At 37.8% G+C, this 27,667-nt stretch overlaps 2 pseudogenes; both read right to left on the bottom strand.

The window, feature by feature from the left end:
* Positions 1 to 19,829: 19,829 nt before the first annotated feature.
* On the bottom strand, positions 19,830 to 23,173 carry LOC149208011 (DExH-box ATP-dependent RNA helicase DExH6-like; annotated as a pseudogene).
* A 2,645-nt stretch (positions 23,174 to 25,818) lies between these two features.
* LOC149208012 (DExH-box ATP-dependent RNA helicase DExH6-like) lies at positions 25,819 to 26,823 on the bottom strand (annotated as a pseudogene).
* Positions 26,824 to 27,667: the final 844 nt, after the last annotated feature.

The raw sequence follows: 27,667 nt of genomic DNA on the forward strand, positions 1-27,667 counted from the left end.
TATAGATCTACGCCTCTTCTTTATAGATCTGCGGCTTTTCACTTCTCTTCGGCAATCTCCTGTGGCCTTCTCTTCAACAATCTTTTATACTCAGCAGGAGAGCATTCTCCAGATGGCTCCCAGCTTCACAAAAATAGCTGCTGGCTCAGTTCCGTCCACCTCTGGGGGGCAAGCTCCGGACCATATCGTCAGTGAAACCCCGGCGCTCACTGTCTAGGTGGTTCAGGCCTCACTCGATGAGGCTTTGAAGTTCTCTGAAAGTGCCCTAATCTGTCGATTCAATGGTTTTTGGCCGCGGCTTACAGCTCTACACAGTTGGATCTCGGAGGTATGGAAGCCTCTAATTCCTGATGCAATTAATATATACCTCTGTGCTAGGGGTTTCTTTATAGTAGATTTTGAAAACCTTGAAAGCAGACAATGTATCCCAGATTCCGACCCTTGGTTTTGGGAAAAATCAGGCCTATTCATGAGGCCATGGAACCCATCATTTGATCCCTCAACAACAGTCATAACCTCAGCACCAGTTTGGGTGAGATTGCCAAACCTACCCTTGCATCTCTGGAATTTCTCTTCGCTAAAAGCCATTGGAAATGCAATTGGAAAATTTTACTGCAGGTGCCCAGAAACAGAGGAATATGCCAGAACCACCTATGCACGCATCTGTGTAGAAATGGACTTCAGCGCCGGATTCCCAGTTGAAATACACCTAACAAGTAAAGACTATGTGTGGAACCAGAAACTCGATTATGAAAGTGTCCTCTTTAGATGTCGATCCTGCTTTGAGACAGACCACCTAGCCAAAAATTGCCCAAAAGCCTCCCAGAAAAATTCTACTAGAAAAAATCACCACAGATCTACATGGTGGGAAGGAGCACAAAAAGAACACTACACTGTCATCAAAGAGGAATACTCTCAAGAAAACTCTGAATCACAAGAAATCGGGCAAGAAAGAAACAACTCTCAAGACAAGCAGGGGGAAAGCCCCGCCCAACAACAAAAGAGGGAACTCGACAACCCCTCAAGCATCAACAGTTATGAGGACTCGAATACCGCACAAAATAAATCTTCATTTAATAGCGAAGCAGATCTCCTAGACCAAACTTCTTCTCCGACTATCTTCAAAAGGACGAACACAGTAGATCGCGAAGCTAAGACACCAATGTCCCAAGAACCAGAAGAGATGAAGGAGATGCAAGATAGAGAAAGTTGGAAGACCGTAGAGAAAAAAAAGAAAGCTACAGCCTCAATCTCGCCAAGAAAGACGAGGAGCCATACAATTAGAAACTAAGAAAGTTATAGGTCCGATAGACCAATTTGGTCTTAGTGGACGTTAACCATCATCATCATTATCATCATAATCTATAGTGATAAAAAATGATTCAAAATCTAAAATAAATTAAAAAGAAAACAATGAAAATATCTTACTATTAATATATATATATATTCAAAGTTTTTATAATATATATTATCAAATTTTTTAAAAATTTAAATTTTTATAGTATAATACTGAATTCCAAATTCAAATTCAAACTTCGTAACTAATATTTATCTAGTTTGAAAAAGCCCCCACCGCTGGCACGCTATTTAACTATAAGCTGGACGAAGAGCCCACTGTCCACACGCTATCTAAATAATACCCAAAGATGCCTAGACAATGCAAATTCCAATCTCGATTTGTTTTTTGTAGCTGCAAATTTGGAAATTCCAATGTCGTTTTGTTTTTTATGGCTGCAAATTTGGAAGAGTCGCTTCCGAGAAATCCCCATACGCTGTGCTGGGGTTTGAGATGGGTCGGTGGCAGAAATGAAACCCATAAATCGAACGCTTAATTTGGCATTAGAGGATGGTGTAGGGGTTAACGCTTAATTTGGCATTAGAGGATGGTGTAGGGGTTAGGGTTGGAATTTTAAAATAAATTTATCAGATAAATTTAATGGTTTTAATATTTATTTATTAATTTTTAAAAAAAATTTGAGAATTTTCTGTATTTTAAAAGGAGTCGTTTAACCATACGGAGGAATTGCCTAGATAGCTAAAAGTGGTTGGAATCCGGGTAAAAAAAATTCAAAAAATCTTGTAGAGGCAGTGTTTGAATCATATTTTTGATAGTGGAAATAAATTCAGCACCATCAAAAATGTGTAGGACACCTAAAATTTTGAAGTTTAACCACTATAACTTGGATTTACAAAAATCTTTGCCGGATTTTCTCTAAATATAACCAGAATTTCCATAATTTTCCGGGCAAATCCTCCACCTGGTTAGACTACACGATTTCAAAAACTTTATAATTTTTTTTAATTGTATTTAAATGAAATAATAATTTAAAGTCTGGGAAACTAAAAATAATCTATAAAACTAAAAGTAGTTGATAAATAACCCAAAAAATAAACAATTTGATCTTCAAATTCCATCCCTGCATGCTGTGGGAGCGGTGGGGGCGCTGGGGGTGGAATTCGAAACTTGAATGAGCTGTCTGCCCTTCAATTTAACTTATTCCATTCCTCCATTGAACAACAACAGCCGACACGCCATTAATGAACACCAATAACCGACACGCCATCTGCAATATTCCTCCATTAATGAACACCAGCAACCAATACGCCATGTTATAGTCTGGAATTGTACATACAGCTGTTGAGATTTATGGCGTTTGACTTATGCAGGAAAACATCAAACTTATATAGAGAAACGTCAAATTGACAGCTCGAAAAATTCTTATACCTGTAACTATTGGCCTGTGAATTTTGTGTCCACCTATCAAGTACATTTTCTGATTTAAGAAACATTCTGTATACATCAAAGTCCAGGCTTGCCTGGAATTGTTGGCCACATGGATATCTATAATTGAGAAATGATGCATGCACGGTAAAATCTTTAATACCCTTCAATCCAAATCAGTACACGCTTACTGGTTTTATATATCTGAGAAGCTTCTAAGAAGCTTCATGACCCTGTTTGACTTTAACTGAAAGGGATGCCATACCATATTTGACAGGAAAGTATGATCTTGACCTAATGCCAGACATAAACAGATATGTGAAATGATTGAGGTTGTTCATTTAGAATTATCATTTTGCAAATTAGTGCAAAAATTCATGTATGGGTGAGTTCACTATGTTCATGAAATATTATTTAGTATCAGGGAAATTCAGGGGAAAGGATATTTTTTTGGAAACCTAATCACCAAGAAAGTTAAATTCATATCAAACTTACAAAAATACTTTAACCACGTGACTTTACCATTTGAATTATCATTAGAGCTATCTTAAAATAATAATATTTATTTATTTATTTATTTATTTTTTAATTTCAGTTTATATAAAATTATCTTTCGAGCTATCTCAAAACAAAATTAATATATATATATATATTAATTTCAGTTTATATAACATTTTAACATGTGTGTTATATGATGCTAGAATACTCTTAAATCTGGGAAAGGGGAGGCTGAACACATATGCAGGATTAAAATTGGATTCCTTTTTACTCATCAAACAATTTTTTTTTTTAAGTTTTGGATGTTTATGCTTACCGTTAAGTAACTTTAATTTAAAATTTTGTCCCTTTTTGCCCCTCATGAATGATGTTTTGATAATAAATTAGCCCTTCACCAATAAATATTCTATTTAAAAATTACCCTTTAACAACATGGTTATGTTAAAAAATTTCACATATTTAGAAAAAAATGACCATAACACACAAATGAAATGTTAAAAATTTTCACATATTTAGAAAAAATTGACCATAGCACACAAATGACTTATTAAATCTTGAATCTTGGTTTGAAATTGCATGGAACATTGACAATATAATCTCCATAACCTTGAAATCAAATGTCTTTGACCTGAACATGTCATAACATTTGTATATATATGAGATATGATTAAGGAGATCTTATGAGACATGTAAGATGACAAAAGAAGGTAAAACTATTTAATCTTATCAATAAAAACTCAAAAGTAGATTAATTAATATGGTTTATGCTAAGATTTACATATATAATATATACTATCAGATCTAAAGATAAAGTATACATTTGACAATATATATTTTAGCATTGTTTTGAATCATGGGATATACACTAATATTAACAAAGATTGAATGCATAATATCTAAACCTTTTAAAAATTAAAAGACTAAACCTATAACAAATAGATATTGCAGATCTCTTAACATCATGTTATAGGCTTATGTTATGGTTTCCTCCATTATTACATTATTGGAGAGAAAATACTAATAAGCATTAAATGTGGTAATAACAAACTTTAATAAAATATTTCCTTCTATTTATCACCAAATTTTAGCAAAACCAATATAGATATATATTATTGTTCATATATATAAACAACTAAACACAACACATAGAAAAACAAGTGTGTGTATTAAAGTAACAATGAATAAAATCATAACAAACTCACTCTAATAGGGCTCCATATCATATCTAACTAGTTTATTTTTTAGACAAAAGAATTTCCTTGAAAATTGACAAATAATTTTCATCCCATCTTTGATTGGGATGCTTCTATCTATTTTTTGTAACAACTAAACTTATAACCCTGATGCAAACAAGCATGGAATTATGTTTGATCGTTGAGCTTTTCCAGCTCAACTAAAGGTGACCCTACATTCATCCCATCTCTTAATGGGATGCTTCTAGCTTTGGGAGAAGTGGGAGGACTTAAGAGCATGCATGGGAGATCGACATGGAATAAAGAAGGAATAACCTAACAAAAAAAGAAAAAGCAAAGGGCTTTGGCAGTATGTCTAAAGAAAACTTATGCCTAGATGAGGATGATATAAACAATTGTGGGAAATATATTCATGAACTACAGGTGACCCTATGTTCATCCCATCTTTGATTGGGATGTTTCTATCTCATGAGCATGAACAAAAGATAGATGTGGTGTTTAGGAAATAGAATCCAATAAACATACCCAAAAGAAGAAAAGGGATTTGGCAGTATGTCTAGAGAAAACTTTGCCAACATGAGCATGATGCAACAAGTTGTTGGAAATTTTATCCCTTTCCTACATAGAACTCCAAGACCACACACAACTTTTTGGACACATCTCATCATCCACTAGCTCAAATGCCAACTCTGGATCAAAATCCTCATTGTGCTACTCACAAATATTATGCAACACATAACATGCTCCAAGAACAATTGGCAAGTCAAGCAACTTCACCTTAGTGCAATTTTCTAGACAACACCACCTCCCTTTCAATCAGTTGAATCCATCCTTTGCAATCTTTTGGATCTTGCTTATCTTCTCAATGAAACCATGTTGAGTCCAAGTAAGATTATGCTGAACATATGGAATTAGAAGCCAGTCCAAGAGTGGATAAGCGGAGCTACAACCCAACCCCTATTAAAGAAACCATTCATTCCCAACTTGAAAAGATCAAAATTGTCTAGGACTAAGTCATCAAACATAGAACCCAGTAAGCCTATACAAATATCAGTGAAGGAGCCTGTGCTATCTACAACTCCTTGCAATGTAATGGAGTAGGATGTTCTTTGGTTTCTCTTAGTGTGCCTTTTATTGAAGTAAGAAGCTACATTAGCATTGGTTTCCTAATCTACCCTACCATATGTTGAGAAATCAATGCTAGTAGGATTAATGTTATATTTCTCTTTCTTGATAATTACTTGTGAATTATGTTGGCTTATTTTACTTATTTGTTATATTATCTTTCATCAAGAAATTACCAAATAATGTGTGCATAAATAACACAAAAAATTAAGGCACAAAATGTAAGCACTCTGCCAGGGCAAAACCCCTATCTAGGGAAAACCCAGTCAAAATCTCTTCCTTCAATAGTTTTCCTTGAGACTCTTCAACCTAGACAAAGACCTCCTCCACACCAAGCCAACCTCTTCTTCTTCAATCCCACCTTCGACCTAGTAGCAGAAGCACTTCGACCCTAGCAACTTTGACTTGGTAGCTTCTGGCATCAGTGACAACTTCAACTTGGCAGCTTCCGGCATCAACAACAACTTCAACTTGGAAGCTTCCAGCATCAACAAAAAATTCGACTTGGAAGCTTTCACCATCAGCCGCAACTTCGACTTGGTAGCTTTCGACATCAGCAACATCTTCGACTTTCCGACATTAGCATCTGCTTCGACCTTGACAAGCAGACTTCAATATCCTAAACAAGCCCACATGAGAGAGAGAGAGAGAGAGAGAGAGAGAGAGAGAGGCAAAAACTTTGATTTTCTTCTTCCCTTCTTTTTTGACCAAATTCGCACTCATTTTAGCCCCTTCCTTCAACTTTGCATTTTTCCAGCTTCCAGTTTCCAACTTCAGATATCGAACTATGCTTGAGAGTGTGAGATACTCCAAATGAAGTCGAGCTGCCTTATATACATAGCCTTCGAATGAGGTCGAATTTCCTTCCTTTAGGCTGACTTGCTCTTCTTGAGGCCGACTTTATGTTGAGGTTACATAATTCATTTTTGACTAAAAGATAATTCTTTTTACATCATTTGAAAGCCCAGAAGGGTCTCATAAAATATACAATGATTCGAATGACTCTTTATTAATCCTAGAAGTCCACAATGAGGAATTTGACTAATAAAATGATGACCCAAGCATGAAACCCATGATTTAATAAGTCATTGTGACAATAAAAAAAATCTTTTGACAAATACATTTTATGAAGACCGAACCTAGTTACATTTTTCAACACTCCCTCTTAATTAGGGAGGTATTCATATGGAATATATCAAACTATAAGAACTATGAAGAGTTTAGGCACCACAATGCCATGGACTAGATTCCTGTCCAGGGTAGTCTATCCAAGGTCTCTCAACAATTTAGGCACCACAATGCCACAGACTAGATTCTTGACTAGGGAAATCTATTCAAGTGGGACTAAGATGGACTAAAGCTTTCAACCTCCTTAGGCACCATAAGGATTAATTACTAAGCATCAACCCATGGATTTAGGTGCGTATCCGAGGTTAGAGCTCTACGACCAACGCCACCCTCCCTACTTCAGGTATTAGACATCAACACATAGTTCTGACTAGATGTCCTCCCAGGAAATATATTACACACAAATCTTCAACTTCATGACTATTTCAATCAGTAACAAATCCTCCCCGATGAAACAAATTGACACCAAATATCTCCCAATCAAACTAATCGTCAACTCTAGGCATGAAAAACACGCTATCAAACTTCTGAGATATTTACCTATGCAAACACAACCCCAATCAGTAACAAACTTTCAAATGTATATAAATAGATACAAACCTCCGTGGTCTTCCAGACAACTTGATGTTTCTTCTCAAATTTTCATAGTACGACTTAGAGCTTTCCCAATGAATCTTGACAGAAGATTCCTCAACCATACAACTTCCTTTCCTACTTCTCATGCAACAACATATTCCACAAATCGATCTGATTTTTCTTATCTCAACAGCCCTTCAAAATACATTCTCCAATTTTCTTCTCTCACTCATGGACTTCACTAAAACTTACGGTTTTTAGTCCTGGTCTAGTGTATGACACATGAAGTAGAGAACCATATCCATCACTCCCTCTTAGCCAAGGAGTATCTAATCATTCCTATACAAGGAATATACCCAAGCTCACTCTTATCCTAGGGAGAATCCTTTCATTCAAGCTCCCTCTTAACTTAGGGGGATCAACTTATTTTCTACGACATCAGAGAATCCTTCATGGATTCCATCCTTCTCATCAGAGTTTTCATGACCATCATTATTCACATCAACTTTACTTTACAAAAATATTCACTATCTTGAAGATCATGTACCTACACAACTTAAATAGAAACTACAACTAAATCTATAGAAGCATGAAGTTAACCATATCAAAATCACGGAAGCATTCAACTTTATATATCAAATGCCCAAACTTAATTACAAACAAGAGACACATACTCTTCAACTTCTTGCTAGGGAATTTGTCATAAACCCTAAACTACTTCATCAAGACTTCGAGAATTTCATAACAACTTTCAATATGTCTAGGGTTTCAATGTTTCTTCCAAAGGTATCACATACCCTACTACAACATATAAAAAACCCAAGAAACAATTTCAAACAAATATAGATCTACAAAGTATCTAAAAACTTCAGAATTCACATGTTAGACTTCCTATTAGGATTTCATACAAACCCTAGATTTCATACACGAGATTTCAATAATCAAAACCAATCACAACTCAATCAACAACATGACTAGCTCCCACTATGGTTTGTTTCAAACCCTAGATTTTCTCAATCAAACATCAATCACAACTAAAACTCAGGTTTCAAAAATCTTACACAAATCTCACGTTATCATATTGTCATCATATATTAGGGATTTGGACCTCTACTAAGGTTTAATTACAAAACCCTATAACTCACAAATACTATCATCCTAGATAATCAAACTTCGACTAAGTCTTCGTTCCAAACCCTAGCGATCATGACCATCAATAATTAGGTCAACTCATATATCTAGGATTTCATCATCATGCACAAGCACATCATAACATGTGTTAGTCAAACCTGTTGATAGTGCTGGAAGTCCGTCTACCAAGGGGATCTCCCCGATACGAAGTCCCAATCAGACCTCACACCATTTGGTGTAGGAGTCCCATCCAGTATAAAGGACCGGTTGCCAAATCCTTAAATATTTGCCTTGGCTCTAGCTGTCATCACAAGAGAGTGATGCAATGGTGTCTTCGAAAAGCAAGGGAAGTGTGCCTGGTGAGTGTGCAATTGGAACTATGTCAAGGTTCTTCTACTAAAAAGGTGGGGTGAAAAGTGAGCCTCTAAGTGAGAAGTAATAGTACCACCTAGGGAGAGACACACATGAACTAGAAAGCTCCATCTAACATCCAATAGAATAATCCACAATGGATGCAATGGTCATTACAACCAACATCAAGGAAATATATGTCTAGTATCTCACATAATATCCCACAAGGATGGGACAATGATAACAACCATTACAACACATTCTCAATAAGATAAGAACTAAAATAACCGAAAAAGTTCAACCATCTTAGTACATGTGAAAGAAAACATGAAATATAAACGTCGACAGAATAGTCTTACAAACATTCTTAGTCCAAGCTTTAAGAACGTGTTGGCCTTAAAGGCATATGTTATTAAGAAAAAGTTCCAAGACACATGTTTACAATGTACATCACTAGCCCAAATAGTGGGACATTGGAGCTACTCCTTTCTCCTCAAAGAACTAGATGATCTCTCTAATGCCTTGTAGGAGGAGCCAAGGTGAAAGTCCTTTTCTCATACAATGAGGGGTATATATAACCAAGGGGCGATGCTCTCCCTTTGTGACTCTTTGACTACCCTCATGACTGTTCAAATTCCTATGACTATTTAACTTACATGACTCTCCATATTCATGTGTGTCCTTTGGACTTCCACTTTACAATACATTTGAATATAATATACATGGTCCACAATGATGATGTGGCATATGACAACTCATGACAAGACATGACATGGCACTGCTAATGTAAACTTCTTGGATGTTGTGGCAGTGTCAGGTCACTGTTGCTGCTATGAGTGATGTCTTATTGAGCATACTTTTGTCTTCCACCTCCTCATGGCTTGGTGACAAGAATCTTCAATGATCTCAAGTCTTGGGTTGTGGTTGTGAGTTGGTGTCCCTTTGCTTTGCCTTGATGGATCAGCTTGCATGCTCAGCTACAAGAATGTCCTTTGCATGTCTTCCACCTTCATCTCATTCTTCATCATCCCACCAAGTTCCTGTATCTACAATTCACTCATGATGAGACGACATCAGCCTGAAATCCTAGCCTAAGATGGTGCATTTAGCTTCAAATAATGAGCTGAAATTGAGTTGAAGGTCAAAGAGGGAGGCTCAATGATGGTGCATTGCATAGTCCCAGTAACTAGGGCTGAGGCTTGAGGTCTGAAACTATACAATGCATAGTCGAGGCTGTGCTGAGGGATGGTCTCTCCATAGTTTTGAGAGACAGTGAGTCTGGCTGAAGGAGTGGCCACTGTGGAATATTTCCGCATAGTTATGGAGAGGAAGGCTGACTGAATTCTGCGCAGTTCTGGGAGACAGTGGGTTAAGATGAGGGGAGGACCACTGAAGGCAACTTCTGCATAGTTTTGGAATGGGAGGCTGACTAATTAGATTGGGCAGTTCTGGAAGGGAAGGCTGGTCTTGAGATCAAGAATTGCACAATGTAGCAGTCCTGGGGGACAAGAATTGAGCATTGCATAGATCCAAGGGTTAGTTCACAACTTTTTGACTAGAACTACGCAATGCGCAGTCCAAGAAGGCTAGGTGAAGCTAAGTTGAAGGGTCGGGGAGCTTCTTCGAAAAAGGCCAAGTGCTGGACTAGTGAGACCGATAGGTGAAGTGATGAAGCTTCGACTATGTCCTAACACTTACAATACTCGATGACTCAATAAAATTTATCACCCATGACATATGAACAACACTTTTACTTGTGTGTGATTGCTTCATGACCAGCTATGACAAGTGTGACACCTAAGATAGACTTTATGACGACCGTGACGACACTTGTGCGACATCACTCAAAACTTTGTGAATGAGCATGACATATGTTTACATGGTTAGGAAAACTCATAAACACAAGTGACAAAGATGAGGCCTTGGAACCACTAGAATGAGCTTACTCATAAAGTACGACAACCAACATGCAAAAAGACGACATCTTGCCTATCTTGCGAAGGGAGCGGAACACTTAGTAAAAACACATGGAATGACTTTCGGTTTTGCAACCATACATGTCATTGAAGATATAACGGTATGAAAATGATAAGCTATCCTTCATGCTACACAAAGAGGTGCATTTAAACTTCATGAAACATGTGATTTATTTTTCGTACCTACCCTCCAAATGGTTTTGAATCAAATGGAGTCTTCATGCGGTCCTGATCTCTGATCTTCTATCATACCACAGGGTTTCTTGGTCTTCTTATCTGATGATTATCTTTTCTCCTCAGCTCCTTAAGTTTCATCTAGTGTGTCCTCCTTCTTCATCATCTTGCCATAGTGTAAGAGAGTACCTACATCTGCAACTCACTCATGGTGAGATGACATTAGTCTGAAAACCCCTAGCCTAAGATAGAGCACTTGGATTCATGAACTAGGACATGACTGAGTGATAGGTTAGGGGAGAAGGTTCAGTGACTACACAATTACGTAGTTCAATCAGCCAAGGGTCGATCTTGATCACTGAGAATGCGCAGCGCACGACTTAGTCCAGACTGAGGGGAATTTCTGCATAGTTCTCATTGAGGGAAAAATTGCCGCAGTGTTCACTAATGGACATAATTGTGCAGTTGAAGTAGGAAGTGGCTACTATGGGATGGGGCCCTAGGAGGAAAAACTATGCAATTTCAGGAGGCAAGGGGAACTGGGCAGCTGAGAGGCTTGAGAGACAGAACTGCGTAGTTTCTGAAGGTAGTGAGCTTCGACTGAGGGAAGGAAACTGGAGGAAGCATCTGCATAGTTTTGGAAGCCAAGAGAGGCTGGGATTTTTGCGCATTTCGTAGTTCCAATAGATAAGGAGAAATCTTGATGGTTGTAGATGCGAAGTGCGCAGTTTAGGAAGGTTGGATGAGGCTAGGTTTCCAGAAATCCTCGATAATTTGGCTAAGTGTGGGATCAGTGGAACTGATGTGAACAGTGATAGAACTTAACTGTGACCACACACCTGGATATTTGGTGATACAACGTAGAGCATCCAAAACATATGAAAACATATTTCGCTTAATGCAACAAAGTTTGTGGCAACTTACGACAAGTGCGACCTCGTCAATGGATTTTGTGAGGATAATGACGACATTTTGGAAATGAGTGCAAAACATGTCTATATGATGAGAAAAACTCATTTTCACAAATATTTTCCCTTGATGCAAACCAAAACTCCCCTTTGCATGACAAGTGATAACTTCCATGCTTGAAGACGATACTTTATATATAAAGATAAAAGTGTGAACGCAACTTGATATCTGAGAAGGGGGCTTGAAATCATCAACTAACCAATAAGTGACTAAGGAACGATCAATCACAGGATCCATAGTAGGCTCCAAAATTCGAATGTAGGCCAAAATTTTGGAGGGTGTTGCAGTCGCTACAACACTTGGCAACACACTGGTAGAATCCAACTTCTCTATTTTGGTTAAATCTTTCATGCAGGGCCTTGGTTCTTCGGGGAGTACTGATTCATCATGTAGATCACTTTGGCCTTTTCCACTTACCTCACGACCATACATGGTCCCCTATGTACCTTATCGGTGGAACACAACATAAGATTCAACATAATCACAATGTTTTGAGTTGGGAAGGGTAGTGTAGCTCGCGAGCTTAAGATTTTTAGAGTATAATTTTTCATATTTGGTGTTGGTCTACTGCCAGTAGGCCTGGACTGTACCCTGGTGGAGTCACGCAGGAACACAAACATTGCTCCACTTCCAGTGAACTTGGACAGTACCCCGGAGGAGTTGCTTGCTTCACCTCTCTAAGCAAGAAGCATTTCTCTTTCTTCGCATTTATTTATTTATTTGAAGAGAACTGCGCACTCCCACTTATTTGTTTTGGGGCAGAAGAGGGATCCTGACTTATTGAAAGCAGAAGAGGTTGTTCCTTTAGATAAGCATATAGATACCTATAATTTAGGTTTGCTCATTTAGATTTTCCCCTTCTTCGTTTCTACTAGTTGGATAAGCTTGAGAACAACAAAGAAAAAAAAAACCGAGAATAGGCATGACGTTTATGGACTAGATGTGAGTTCATGGTTGGACCAAAAGTCTCCTTATGGACGTATCATATTTTCCATCATAACTTCTTCAACCAAAATATGTAACCAACGTAAGGAAGATGAACAAATGGCTAGCCAAATGCTGAAGTGTCACAAGATTCTTCATAGTTCGGCCACACACATGCTAAGAAGCCAAAATAGGTCCAAGCACAACAATTATTCGCACGATAAAACAAAAGGAGAAACTCAACAAAAATGGAAAGACATCACACAACCAGAAGAGAAGAAAGAAAATGGCTACAACAAACATGATGTAGAACTAAAATAAGAATACCGGGACAAACTATAGGGAACAAGTGCGAGATGAGTGCAAAGAAGGGGGAAAAAGATGCAACTAATCCTACTCCTAACCTAACAGCTAGAAGGTTGGGGTTACATATAATGAAATTTTTAGTGATGCCACCGTAATTTTTCCCGACCTATATTCACAAAGACACGGACAATTAAAACATATATAAAGTGATGTGCAATAGAAAATATAAAAGCTTGAATAACTTGCACAAGAAAAGGAAGGTCATGCCTGTGGGCAGAAAGGTGTGTCACAACCACTACTTTCATCCAATCCACATGCTTACCTTTTCGATGAATATCATTTTTCAACAAACCTCGGAAGCTTCTTGCGGATGTGTCTTCATCTACATCGAGCTCCTTAGCGAGCGCGAGGAAATATTGAAACTTGTTGTTTGCTACAGATCTTTCCATGTAATATTGTTCCAACTTGTTGTATCTCTCAAGAGACAGTTCCTGGCTATGGGGAACTCATGCCCTAGACATATTCAGATTAATTAAAAACAATTTGAAATCGATGGAAGGAAGGGTAGGCCATGAGGGCTTGCAAGAAAAGCTTCTAGTTCCGAAACCCTAGCTTTCCAAAGCAGAATGGCCAAAGAGGCTATGAGAATTGCAGGGTGGAGGTGTAAAGCAGAAAATGGAAGGGATAGAGTTTTGGTATAGGAAATTAATAATATGTGTTTTAACTCTGTAGAAAGAATAATGTAAGACTGAGAAAATTTAAATGAAATTCCTGGACTTGGAGCGCTTCAAGATTAATTTTAATGAGTACAATTAAGTAAATTCATCAAAAACTAAACCAAAGCACCAACTACATCTTACACTGCCCAATAGAGGAAAAGGCATAAATTTGAATGATGAATCTCAAGATAAAAAAAATCACCGCAACTTCCCAATGTTGGAATCAAACTGCAATTTCATTGTCAGATTTCAGAGAGAATGTTTTGTTTACATTTCTAGTCATGGATGGCTGTGCCCTTTCGAACCCTTTACAATCATTGATTTCTAATTTTTATTTCCTTCCCTTGGACCTAACTGTCTAATCAGTTATACAACTAAATTTTAGAACAATTATAAAATTGTTTCTCTTTTTAAGAAAGCTCAACTTACAAAGAAATATTATATATATTAAAATATATATAATATTAAAATTAAACTCTTAAAACCAAACCCACCCATTTATAAAAGTTCATAATATGATTTGAGTTTTGACTCAAAAACAAAATATCTGCATAAATGAGTGTCGGCAATCAGAAGTAGGTGCGTTCAAGTCGCAGATGTATTGACATGCGTGTCAGAAGTGAAGAGGCAACACATGTTGATGTTAAGATGAATAACAATGAAAAGTTGCATGTGGGTCACAACCTATCGTCATACACAAGTTTCTAATTGAAACCATAAACCATTTACGGTGACACCTTTGGTGGTTTTATAAAATTGAGGTGGGTGATGCCACATTGAATCATGGCCATCAATCCACAAATAATGATTCAGTCCAAACCACTCTACAGGGGCATTCTCTTCATTACAATTCTTGCAGTTTATCTTTCCGAGAGTCCATTGATTTAGAACTTAAGGGTTTTGGATGTAGGTTTTAACCCCATACAAAAATTACATGCATACGAATTCTAAAACACATAAAATAAACAATGCGAGCGCATAACACATATACACAGAGACTTTCCCTTGGATCCCAAAACCGGGACTACCATCTTGTTTTTTCATTATATTCCTTTCAATGTTACAATACATATTTATACATGCCAAAGCATCCAATACCAAGGACTGAAAGCCATCGTGTCCAAAACCATGGACCGAAAACCATCGCGTCCAAAACCATGTGCGAAAAATCATGCACAATACCATAGGTAGGTCCGTCCAACCTAATATAGGGTCCAAAAACAAAATTTCCCTAGGCACTTCCCCAGACCCCATAGAGTGGGGTTAGCTGCACCCCTCAAACCCCTTGTGACCCCCGCCCCCCTACTACGCAATCGACGCAACAAAGGGGGGGCTCCGCCCCCCTCATAACCCCCAGTTAACTACGTGGACTAGTTGTGGAAAGAATATAACACAACCCAACATTCTCCCACTTGTTGTTTTCTTTCCACAGGGGGCCACAAGAGAGCTTAGTCATTTATCCAGCCCTGCAATGCCCATTGTTTCTCTACACCAAGAGAACTTCTCAGAACTCACAGATTTTGTCAATCCATCTGCAATATTCTTTAAAGTGTCCACCTTTACCAGTAGCACCTTTTTGTCTTCTATCATATCCCTCACAAAGTGATACTGAACATCAATGTGCTTTGTCTTTGAATGATATGTAGGGTCCTTTGCCAAGAAAATTGCACTTTGGCTGTCACAGTCTATCTTTATGGCTCCCTCTACTAACCCTATACTTGAACACAATCTCTGCAACCAAATTGCTTCCTTGCTTGCATGAGTGGTTGCCATGTATTCCGCCTCTGTAGTTGATAGTGACACTACAATTTGTTTCTTACTCATCCAACTGACTGCACCTCCAAATAGGTTAAACACATACCCACTTGTAGATATTCTTTGATCCAGATCTCCAGCCCAGTCTACATCAAGAAAGCCACAAATATCCAACACTCTGTCCAATCCTGGTCTTCCTTGGTAGCAAAAACCATAATCATAAGTGCCACGGAAATACCTAGAAACCTGCTTCACTGTTGTCCAGTGCTCCTTCCCTGGTTTTGACATAAACCTACTCAATACTCCCACTGCATGTGAATTGTCTGGTCTAGTACATACCATCGCATACACCAGGCTACCGACTGCACTTGCATATGGAAAACGGGACATGTCCTCTTCCTCTTCTTGTGTCGTGGGACACTGTTCAGCAGATAACTTTACACCTATAGGAATAGTAACCTTCACATGTTTACTATCTTGCATATTAAACCTCTGAAATATTGTCTCGACATACTTCCTCTGGTTTAACTAGAGCTTCCTCTTTGTCCTATCTCTTTTAATTTCCATGCCCAAAATATAGTTTGCAGCACCAAGATTTTTCATGTCGAATTTGGAGGACAAATGGGCCTTCAAATCCTGGACAATTTCTTTGTCATTTCCAACCAGCAACATATCATCCACATACAAGACCAGATAAATAACATGGTCATCAATTAATTTAAAATACACACAGTGATCTGCTTTACTTTTGGTGAAGCCAAGTCCCCATATAAATGTATCAAATTTCTGATACCACATCCTTGGTGACTATTTTAACCCATACAGAGACTTCTTTAACTTGCATACCAGTTATTTCTTACCCTTCACCACAAAGCCTTCAGGTTGCTTCATGCAGATCTCCTCTTCTAGATCCCCGTGAAGAAATGTTGTCTTCACATCCATCTTTTCTACCTCAAAATCAAAAGCAGCAACAAAATATAGAAGTAATCTAATAGAAGTTACCTTGGCAACAGGAGAGAAAATATCACCAAAATCAATTTCCCGGCAGCTGGGAATAACCTTTTGCTACCAATCGAGCTTTGTATTTCTCCACCTTTCCTTCTACATTTGTCTTCTTCTTGAACACCCATTTGCTGCCATTGGGTTTCCTTCCATCCGGCAACTCCACTAGATCCCAAGCCTCATTTTTGCGCAAAGATACCATTTCATCAACCATGGCCTCTTTCCAGAGTTTTCCATCCTCTGAATCTACTGCTTCCTTCACAGTTCTGGGATCATCATGGGTAATAGATAAAGAAAAATTTGAACAGAAAGCAGATGGACTATACCTTTCTGGCTGCCTTCTTTCTCGAACTGATCTTCTCACACCCGGAGTTTGTGGCTCTTCATCTTCTGATTCCTCCTCTGCTGTAGAGTCTGATTTTCCTCCTTTAGCTCAAACTCTATCTTCTCAGGTTCCTTTGGTTGGAATTCATGTTTAATAACATCTTTCACTTCTCTAAACACCACATCTCGGCTGTACACAACCTTCCTTGTTACTGGGTTCCAAAGCTTATAACCCTTTAAACCATCCTTACACCCAATAATGATTCACTTTTCATATTTACTATCCAACTTGGTTCGTTTCTCCTTTGGAACATGTACATATGCATCACATCCAAATACCCTCAGATGTGGAAGAAAGGGTTTCTTACCAGTCCATACCTCTTATGGAGTCTTATCCTCCAACGCTAATAAAGGTGATCTATTGACCAGGTAACATGTTGTCTCCACCACCTCTGCCCAGAATTCCTGTCCTAACCCGACACCATTGAACATGCTTCTTTCCCTTTCCATCAACGTCTTGTTCATTCTTTCAGCAACTCCATTTTGCTGAGGTGTATATGGAGTAGTCTTCTGCCATGCTATACCACACTTCTTACAGAATGCTTCAAATTCCTTATTGCAAAACTCTCCACCGTTATCTGTCCTTAGCACCTTTATCTTCTTCTCTGTCTCGTTTTCCACCAGAGCCTTAAATTCTTTAAACTTGTCAAAGACTTCAGATTTCTTCTTAAGGAAATATATCCATGTATTCTTTGAGAAGTCATCTATAAATGATACATAGTACACAGACTTACCCAGTGATGGAACCTTCACAGGTCCAAACACATCACTGTGCACAAGCTCTAATATCTGTTTCACCCTCTTACCACTAGAGGGGAAACTCACCCGATTTTGCTTCCCATATACACAATTTTCACAGAAATCAAAATCCAGAGAGCTATTACTCATACCCTCTACCATACCTTTACCATGAAGTATTCGAAGGCCCTTCTCTCCAATATGTCCAAGCCTTTGATGCCACAACATGGTCTTCTCTCCAGAGACCACTAGATTTTCTGCTCCACTTTCAGGAACCACGGAACTATTGCACCCATCAACAACAATGCTACCTTGCAGCTTGTACAGAGTTCCAATTTGAAATCCCCGCATCAATACTAGTGCCACTTGAACCATCTCACAGGTATCCTTCTCGAACACTATTTTTACACCTGCATCATCCAACTTGCTTACAGAAATCAGATTTCTGGCTAATGCAGGAATATGCAGAACACCTAGAAGTGTTCTAACCCTTCCACCTTGCAACTTCAACTTTAATTTTCCACGACCAACGATTCTAGCCTTCCTGTCATCCGTAAAGAAGACATCACCACCATCATATTTCTCATACTCGCAGAACCACTCTCTATGGGGAGTGAAGTGAAAGGATGCACCTAAGTCAATCAACAATGCCTCATGATCTACATGTGTACTTGAAGAAGCCAAGTACACATCCCCACCTTCATCTGAGGTGGTTTTCGCCTCTGCAGAAGGAGCATCATCAGATCCCTTTCCTTTATCAGGAGCTTTAGATTTACAGTCCCTTTTGTAGTGCCCTTCCTTTCCGCATTTCCAACACACCACCTTTACAGGCTTTCCTGGAGATTTAGATCTACCTATAGATTTAGATCTCCCACTCGATGACTTATTTTTGTTTCTGTTCTGGGACCGTCCTTGTACAGACAAGGCATCACCATTCTGGCTCTCCATATTTTTCCGTCTCATCTCCTCTATCAGCAAGGATGAGACTATTTCATCAAACTGCAAAGCAGTTACATTGCTACCTATTGCAATAACTAGACTATCCCACGAATCTGGTAGAGAACACAAAAAACTGATGCACTTATCTTCATCTGAAATTTTAATATCAACAGATAATAACTAACTTACCATAGTATTAAATGTGTTCAGATGTTCTGTCACCGAGTCTCCATCTTTCATCCTCAAGTTATACAACTTTTTTCTTAGGAATAGTTTATTCACCAGAGACTTAGATTGGTACAAAGTCCCTAACTTGTCCCACAAAGCCTTTGTTGTAGCTTCCCCTGAAACATTCAGCAATACTGAATTCGAGACACACAATCATATTATGCTCTTAGCCTTCCGATCCAACTTCTTCCATTCTTCATCGGACACCCCCGTTGGTTTATTACCCGGATCTACTGTGATCCACTGATCTTTATCCACCAACAAATCCTCCATCTTGAGTTTCCATAACTCAAAACTCTGACCATTAAATTTCTCGATCTCTATCTTTCCACTGCTCGCCATCCTCTTTCACCACCAGAATCGAGCCCGCAGATATCCCACTGAATAGGGTCTACCAAAGGCCCGAGCGAAACCCCTCAACAACAAAGGTTTCCCCTTGAAGCCAAAACAACTCTAATACCAAATGTAGGTTTTAACCCCGTACAAAAATTACTTGCATACAAATTCTAAAACACAGAAAATAAACAATGCGAGAGCATAACACATAAAACACATATACACAGAGATTTTTCCTTGGATCCCAAAAGTGGGAATAGCAGCTTGATTTTTCATTATATTCCTTTCAATGTTACAATACATATTTATACATGCCGAAGCATCCAATACCATGGACCGAAAACCATCGCATCCAAAACCATGTGCGAAAAATCATGCACAAAACCATAATTAGGTCCGCCCAACCTAATATAGGGTCCAAAAACAAAAATTTCCGTGGCGCTGCCCCGGACCCCATAGAGTGGGGTTACCTGCACCCCTCAAACCCCCTGTGGGCCCCCTTGCTATGCAATTGACGCTACGAAGGGGGGGCTCCGCCCCCCCTTCTAACCCCCAGTTAACTACGTGGGCTAGTCGTGGAAAGAATATAACACAACCCAACATTGGACCTTTAAATGCGCTGGTACTTGTATGATTCATACCAGATCAACTCGTTTCACACAAATTTTTTCACAGTAGTCTCTTCTACATATCTCTTCTTGACAAGTCTTTGCGAAGATGTGAACGTCGCACCCCTTGCCTTGTGTTTCTTCCTTTTTGACTTGCGAAGGTGTACCTTGTTGCCATATTCATCTTTGTTGTTCTCATCCTCACCCACACTGCATTCTGTCTCCCCATCATCCATTTCTTCATTAGGATCAAGCGAATAAACCACCGTTTTTGTAGCAAGTAATAGTAGTGGATAGTGCTGGACTAGAGTATAGTTTTTAATGGACATCGATGCCTCACTGCGTGTTACCTCATAAAACACAAGTAGAGGCCCGTTCAATAATTCCTTTCTCTTTGAATTTGAATTGTAATGTACCAACCTAAAATTTTCAGAATGAGGATGAATACGTGCTTTATCACCCTTGGAAGTCTACACTACTGCTTTCTAACCACTGGGAAAAGGTGGTAACAAGATTCCTACCATTGGATACAAACTAGCTAATAGAACTGCAAGTAGAATACCTGGATGCTGAGCATTCAAACTTTAGGACTGTAAATCATCTGAGACTAATCCCTTCTAAGTAATCTCATTCCACAACTGCTTACGCATACCATCCAACATAACCATGGTTCCATGAGAAACAAAATTCTTAACTCATAATGCAACTTACTGTCCCTTTTTCTTTGCTTATCTCCCCTGATCAAATGCTGTAACCTTTGCCAAATGATCACTATAGCCACCATAGCATGACATGAACTCCATCTCCACTGCAAAGGTTCACGTTTTTTGTGTGATGCCATTGGAAACACAAAAGGCTGTCTGTAGCTTGCAACACATGCTATTGTCAAAGCATGATCAAGGCAGTTCAATAATATTGCAAATAGTAACATCTTGCTTGTTGAGAGATGAATTGGTAAGGAACCCATCTTCTTTCCCAGTTCTGTAAGCTTTTCACCTTGCGTTACAGCCCCTATATGTTGGAGCAATGTGATCGCATTATGAACAACAATATTGACTAGTGCATCAATTATCTTGTAAATGAATTTACTAATATTACAATCATGATCTAGTCTCTTGACCCGCAAATAGCACTCCTCCAAATAATATGTACAGACCAGATAAGTGACCCGAGGGACATTAATGATAGGGAAACCATTGAAATACTTCGAAAACAATTTGGCATCAAGAGTGGCGCTCATTAATATCAGGCACAAATCTGGCTGAGAAGGAAACAAATCTCTGATTATAATTAACATAAAATCAGCATATTGATCTCGTTCATGGATTTCATCCACAATGATATGAGTCACATCAATGCCATAGGAACTTCTTGTACTTTGGCTTTGTTGTCTTACATCTATATGAGAATGTTGACTTCTTGAGCCAATCAATTTTCGCAATAGAACACCATATGTACACAACATCAAAGATGAATGCTTTCCACCTTTTGACTCTAATCTTATATGATACCCAAGAGTCCCTCCAACATTTTCTCCTCTTTCTGCAACTATTATCTCTACAACTAATGTAACCGATATTCTTCAAGGTTGTGTACATAGTATTTTATGAATTTTTCCTTGGTTCCACATATGAGCCAATATAAATTGTGGTACCTGAGTTATTTTCCCACAACCGGTTTCAGCAGCAATGAGCACAACCTATTCTGATGAGAGTCCATTGTTGATGTATTGGGATCCTTAAAATATGTTATTGGTAACTTTGATCTCTATTATCACTACTTCTCTCCCAGCACGATCAACAAAGTCTATACCTTCACTCACTTTTCCACGACAAACAACAAATAATACAACACCAAAATGTGAGCGAAATTCACAATTGCGTTGATCTCAAACTTTGAAGCCTGCAGGTAGCACCCTTTGCCTTTGGTTACATCGTGGCAGAGCTCAAATATGATTCATCTTGAAGAAAATTTATTTCATGATTAATTGTATCAATAAACATATTTGTTGTTTCAATAGTAATGTTTAGATCCGCGAAAAACTCAAAAATATATGGACTCATTTAGCTTTTGAATTAAGTTCAAGGAACCTTTCTGAATGTTCACACTTGTTGGATGAATCCGCCATTGATAACTATTTACCAAAATCTATTCTTGAGCTTTCCATATATTGCATTGGATGAATTGGCAACATTGCATTAAAATAGAAAGCAGTTGCTTTCTGACACAAGTATGTTCTTGTGCAATCAAAAACCTCTATTTTGCACCCCATAGAAGTACCTAAACATTCAAAGCTAAGATATATTAACATATTTTGGATAGTGCTGACATGACTGCCTGAAGGACATGTTTCTTCAATCTTAAGTAAGTTCTCTAAAACCTTCAAATATACACTATTGACCATGGGGCAGGAACACAGTTCAACACTACCCAGCCATAAGCAGCTTTGAAGCATGGAAAGCAATGCACTGACAATTTGATGTTTCTCAGCCACATCTAGTATAATAATGCATTTTGTACTTAGAAGAAAATCCATTTGCAAAAGTATTCCATGAATGGCATTAAATGAAACACATCCCCTCTTCATGGTTATACATTGTCAAACCTTGCAAGACTCCTTGGGGCAAAATTCACTACCTCATTGTTCCAAGTCCAAATCCAAGAGGTAAAAATAAGCTACAACATCTGGCTCCAACTGGGGACAACATTTTTCTTGCAAAGCACTGAGAAAAATAGATCAATGGCCTTTATTGGGCATGGAGTCTAAAATTTTGAAACCCCTGGAATCTAAAAACTAAAGCCTGACTTTTTTGAAAACTGTTTTCAATAATGTTTATTTTCCAACTGAAAAAACTAACTGCAAACTACAACTCAAAATAAAAACTGAACACCAAACCTTATTTATGTACAGTTTCCTACCTATGTACATGAATGATCTCAATTAGGTGAAGTCGGACTTCCAATGGCACCAACCCAACACCTGGGTATTGGACCTAATTCCTCCATACTGCTAAGCTTGAGAAATTAAAACTAGCATGCACCACAAAATATTTTTAGATAAAAAACCTGATACATACCCCAGAAAATATATTTGTTGCTGACCAAAGAATGTTTCCATATAGTCAGCTACTGGATCATAAAGTTGATGAGAGAATGTTTCAGCTGCCCCCTTCTCCTGAACAATTTGCTGACATATATTTTCTTGAAAAAGGCAACTATACTCACTTTTTAACTCCTGAACTTGGGGTTGTACAACAACCTGCTTCTTTGCATAATCAAACGAAAGAACTTCTGCTTCAGAAATATTCTTGTACAAAATTGTGTTCAATCTTTCACACATTTCCATAGAAGCACAATTGATCTGAATATAAAAATTTGAAGATGGTGCCATGTGTTCTGGTTCAACAAATTGCTGATGTGACAAATTTTTGCTAGAAACCAAGAAATTTTCATTATTGTGAGCAAAGTGCTATGTATAATGTGAATATTCACCTTCAATTTTCACAACATTTCCTTCAAGAAACACCATGTCAGATCCATTCATTAATTCAAGAAATGGGAAATCATTTGCTACAAAAGTAAAATTATTTTGCTGAGGCAAATTGTTTAACTCATAAGAATTTGACTTACAACCTGTAAAATTTGAGGAAGAAAAGTTTAGATCAGATGATTGTCCTTTTGACTCCTTCTGCTGATTTATTCCCAGATTTGCAGAAATATTTTGATAGGGAAGCTTCCCACAGGCCCATAGATTATCCTCAATTTCTTGTGCATAGAGAAACATTTTCTCCATAGTGCAAGGCTTCCTTTCCCTAAGAAAAAATGCCAAGTCAAGAGGATGAGCTGCTAAATAATACACCATGGCAACAACTTTAGGAGGTTGAATTTCTTTTGGCATGCTAAAATAAATTTTTTGAAACCTCCTATTAAAATCAGTGACCAATTCACTACTCTGCCTCTGGATAGTATATAATTCCAAAAGGTGTTTTTCATATGACTTCTGCTCACCCCAACATCTAAGAAAGATATCCTGAAAACCTTTCCATGAACTAATTGAACTTGCCTCCAAATACTGGAACCATTGTTGAGCTTCCCGCTTTAATGTATGACAAAACAACCTCAAAACCACATCTTCATAAATAATTTGAAATTTGTCTAGAAAGTACTCAAATTCTAAGACATGTTGTTCAGTTGTAACATCATCATTCTCTCTAGAGAAACTTGGCAGAAATTTGAAGCTTTTTGAAGGATACTGATGAAGAATTGTAGGCAACACCAAGGGTTTAAAGATCGCCTTGGCTCCAAGCTGAAAAGCAGTGGATTGTTTATGAGGCAGAGTTATATCTCCCAAAGATGATGAATCATCACCTTTATGCCCAGACTATGACTGATTATCTTCAGGAATTGTAATGCAACAATCATCTCTCCTCTCATATTTAGGAGATAAAGTTGTGTCAAGATCAATAATACAAGAAGAAGAAAGGTCTTCTTTTTCCAATAAAGAATGTACTTTTTGGGCTTTACAATCTTATGAGAATATAAAGCAGGAAATAATATTTTTAATGTGAAGGGGAAAGTATACCACAAAGCTGATAATAAAAAATAAAATTTCCTTAAAAAACTTGAAAGCCTGATACTTGAACTTTTCATGTTGCTTCCTCATTTTCTTGTCAGCAAAATTTTAATTCAATGAAGCCTTCGTCAGTGGAGTCACCAGATGAATAATAAACAACCAATTTTATATCTAAATCTTGTTCACCATCAAGAAATAGATCTTAATACCCAAGGAAAAATAACTTCGTGTCTTCGTTCCCCGACAATAACACCAAAAGATGTTGTATCTCTCAAGAGATAGTTCCTGGCTATGGGGAACCCATGCCTGAGACATCTTCAAATTAATTAAAAACAATTTGAAACCAATGGAAGGAAGGACAGGCCATGAGGGCTTGCAAACAAATCTTCTAGTTCTGAAACCCTAGCTTTCCAAAGTAGAATGTCCATAGAGGCTATGAGAATTGTAGGGTGGAGGTGTAAAGCAGAAAATGGAAGAGACAGAGTTTTGGCATAAGAAATTAAGAATCTGTGCTTTAACTCTGTAGAAAGAATAATGTAAGACTAAGAAAATATAAATGAAATTCTTGGATGTGGATCACTTCATTAAGGGCTTCAAGATTAATTTTAATGAGTACAATTAAGTAAATTCATCAAAAACTAAACCAAAGCACCAACTGCATCTTACACTGTCCAAGAGAGGAAAATACATAAATTTGAATGCTGAAACTCAAGAGAAAAACAATCACTGCAACTTCCCAATGCTAGAATCAAACTGCAATTTCATCTTCAGATTTCAAAGAGAATATTTTGTTTACATTGCGAGTCCCTTCCAAACCCTTTACCATCATTGACTTCTCATTTTTATTTCCTTCCCTTGAACCCAACTGTCTAATAAGTTATACAACTAAATTTTAGAACATTTATAAAACTCTTTCTTATTAAGAAAGCTAAAATTACAAAGAAATATATTATATATATTAAAATATATATAATATTAAAATTAAACTCTTAAAGACAAACCCACCCATTTATAAAATTTCATAATATGATTTGAGTTTCGACTCAAAACAAAATATATGCATAAATGAGTGCTGGCAATTAGAAGTAGGTGCCTTCAAGTCGCAAATGTATTATTATCCGTGTCGGAAGTGAAGATACAACGCATGTTGATGGTAAGCTGAATAACAATGAAAAGTTGTATGTGGGTCCCAACCTTATCGTCAGACACAAGTTTCTAATCGAAACCATAAACCGTTTACGGGGACACCTTTGGTGGTTTCAGAAAATTGAGGTGGGTGATGTCACATTGAATCATGGCCATCGATCAGCAAACAATGATAAAGTCCAAATCACTCTACAAGGGCACTCTCTTTATTAAACTTCTTGCAGCTTATCTTCCGGGAGTCCATTGATTTAGAACTTAAGGGTTTTGGACCTTTAATAGTGCTGGTAATTGTATGATTCATACCTTGTTAACTCGTTTCACAAAAAAATTGTCACGGTAGTATCTTCTACATATCTCTTCTTGACACGTCTTCGAGAAGATGTGAGCATCACACCCCCTCCCTTGTGTTTCTTCCTTTTTGACTTGCGAAGATGTGCCTTGCTGCTATCTTCATCTTTGTTGTTCTCATCTTCATCCACACTACATTCTTTCTCCCCATCATCCATTTCTTCATCAGGATCAATCAAAGTAACCACCATTTCTGTAGCAAGTAATAATAGTGGATAACGCTGGACTAGAGTACAGTTTTTAATGGACATCGATGCCTCACCTTGTGTTACCTCATCAAACACAAGCAAAATCCTGTTAAAGAATTCCTTTCTTTGTGAATTCGAATTGTAACGTACCAACCTAAAATTTGCAGAATGAGGATGAAAACGTGTTTTTTCACCCGTGGTAGTTTGCACTACTGCTTTCTGACCACTGGGAATAAGCGGCAACAAGATTCCTAACATTAGATACAAACTAACGAATAAAACTACATGTAGAATACCTGGATTCCGAGAATTCAAGCTACATGACTATAAATCCTCTAAGACTAATCCCTTATAAGTAAGCTTATTCCACAACTGCTTACACATACCATCCAACATAACCATGGTTCCATGAGAAACAAAATTCTTAGCACAGAATGTGACTCACTATCCCTTTTTATTTGCTTCTCTCCACTGATAAAATGATGTAACCACTGCCAAATGATCACTGTGGCCACCATAGCATGACATGAACTCCATCTTTGCTGCAAAGACTTGCTTTTTTGTTTGTGATTCTATTGGCAAAATAAAAGGCTCTCTGTAGCCTACAACACAGGGTATTGTCAAAGCAGGATCAAGGCAGTGCAATAATATTGCAAATAGTAACATCTTTCTTGTTGAGGGATGAACTGGAAAGGAACCCAACTGCTTTCCTAGTTTTGTAGTATTTTCGCCTTGTGTTAAAGCCCCTACATCTTGGAGCAATGTGATAGCATTATGAACAACATGTAGGAGTTAATAAACAGGAAAGAAAACAAACTGAAAGGAAATTGAATACAACCACACAAGTAATAACTTGGGATTTACGTGGTAAAACCCTGACAGAGTTTCAAGGAAACATCCACAGGGCAAGGGATTGGAATTTCTATTCAATCAACGAAATGATTCTCCGTTACAATAGTTTGGGCATTCATCAGTTTTATATGAGCCTCCTCAGTTACATAACTGCTGATTCGGTATGAAAGTCAATAACTAAAACAATTTATCCAAATTTACATTTACATTACTTTGTTGTCAATTACCAACAAACTCCACCTTGACAACAATTTTCCTAATCCCTTGCCCATGCCCATTCATCATCTTTTCTGCAAGCCAAGAGAAGCTAAACACCATTGCAACTTCTCTACTATAACTGGCTTTGTGAATATGTCTGCACAATTCTCTCGTGTATGGACCTTTTGAAGAGCTACTTTTCTGCCATCGATCACATGTCTTAGAAAATGATACCTTACATCAATGTGCTTGGTTCTGCTGTGATAAGCAGGATTTGTAGCCAAGTGAATAGCACTTTGACTGTCACAAAGTACATTCACTTTCTCCTGCGTCCTTCCAATCTCATCAAGTAGACCCTTTAACCAGATTGCTTCTTTACTGGCATCTGAAGCTGTTATATATTCTACTTCTGCAGTGGACAACGCAGCTGTTTTTTGAAGCTTTGACATCCAACTAATTACTCCACCTGCAAGAGTAAAGTCATAACCTGTAGTAGATCTTCTTTTGTCCAAATCACCTGCATAATCAACATCTACATATCCGCACACTGATTCTTCACTACCATTAAAGATGATGCAAT

The sequence above is a fragment of the Pinus tabuliformis genome, chromosome 1_2 (genome assembly GCF_031772625.1).
Source record: "Pinus tabuliformis cultivar Carrire ecotype Pingquan chromosome 1_2, CPIR1, whole genome shotgun sequence".
NCBI classification, from domain to species: domain Eukaryota; kingdom Viridiplantae; phylum Streptophyta; class Pinopsida; order Pinales; family Pinaceae; genus Pinus; species Pinus tabuliformis.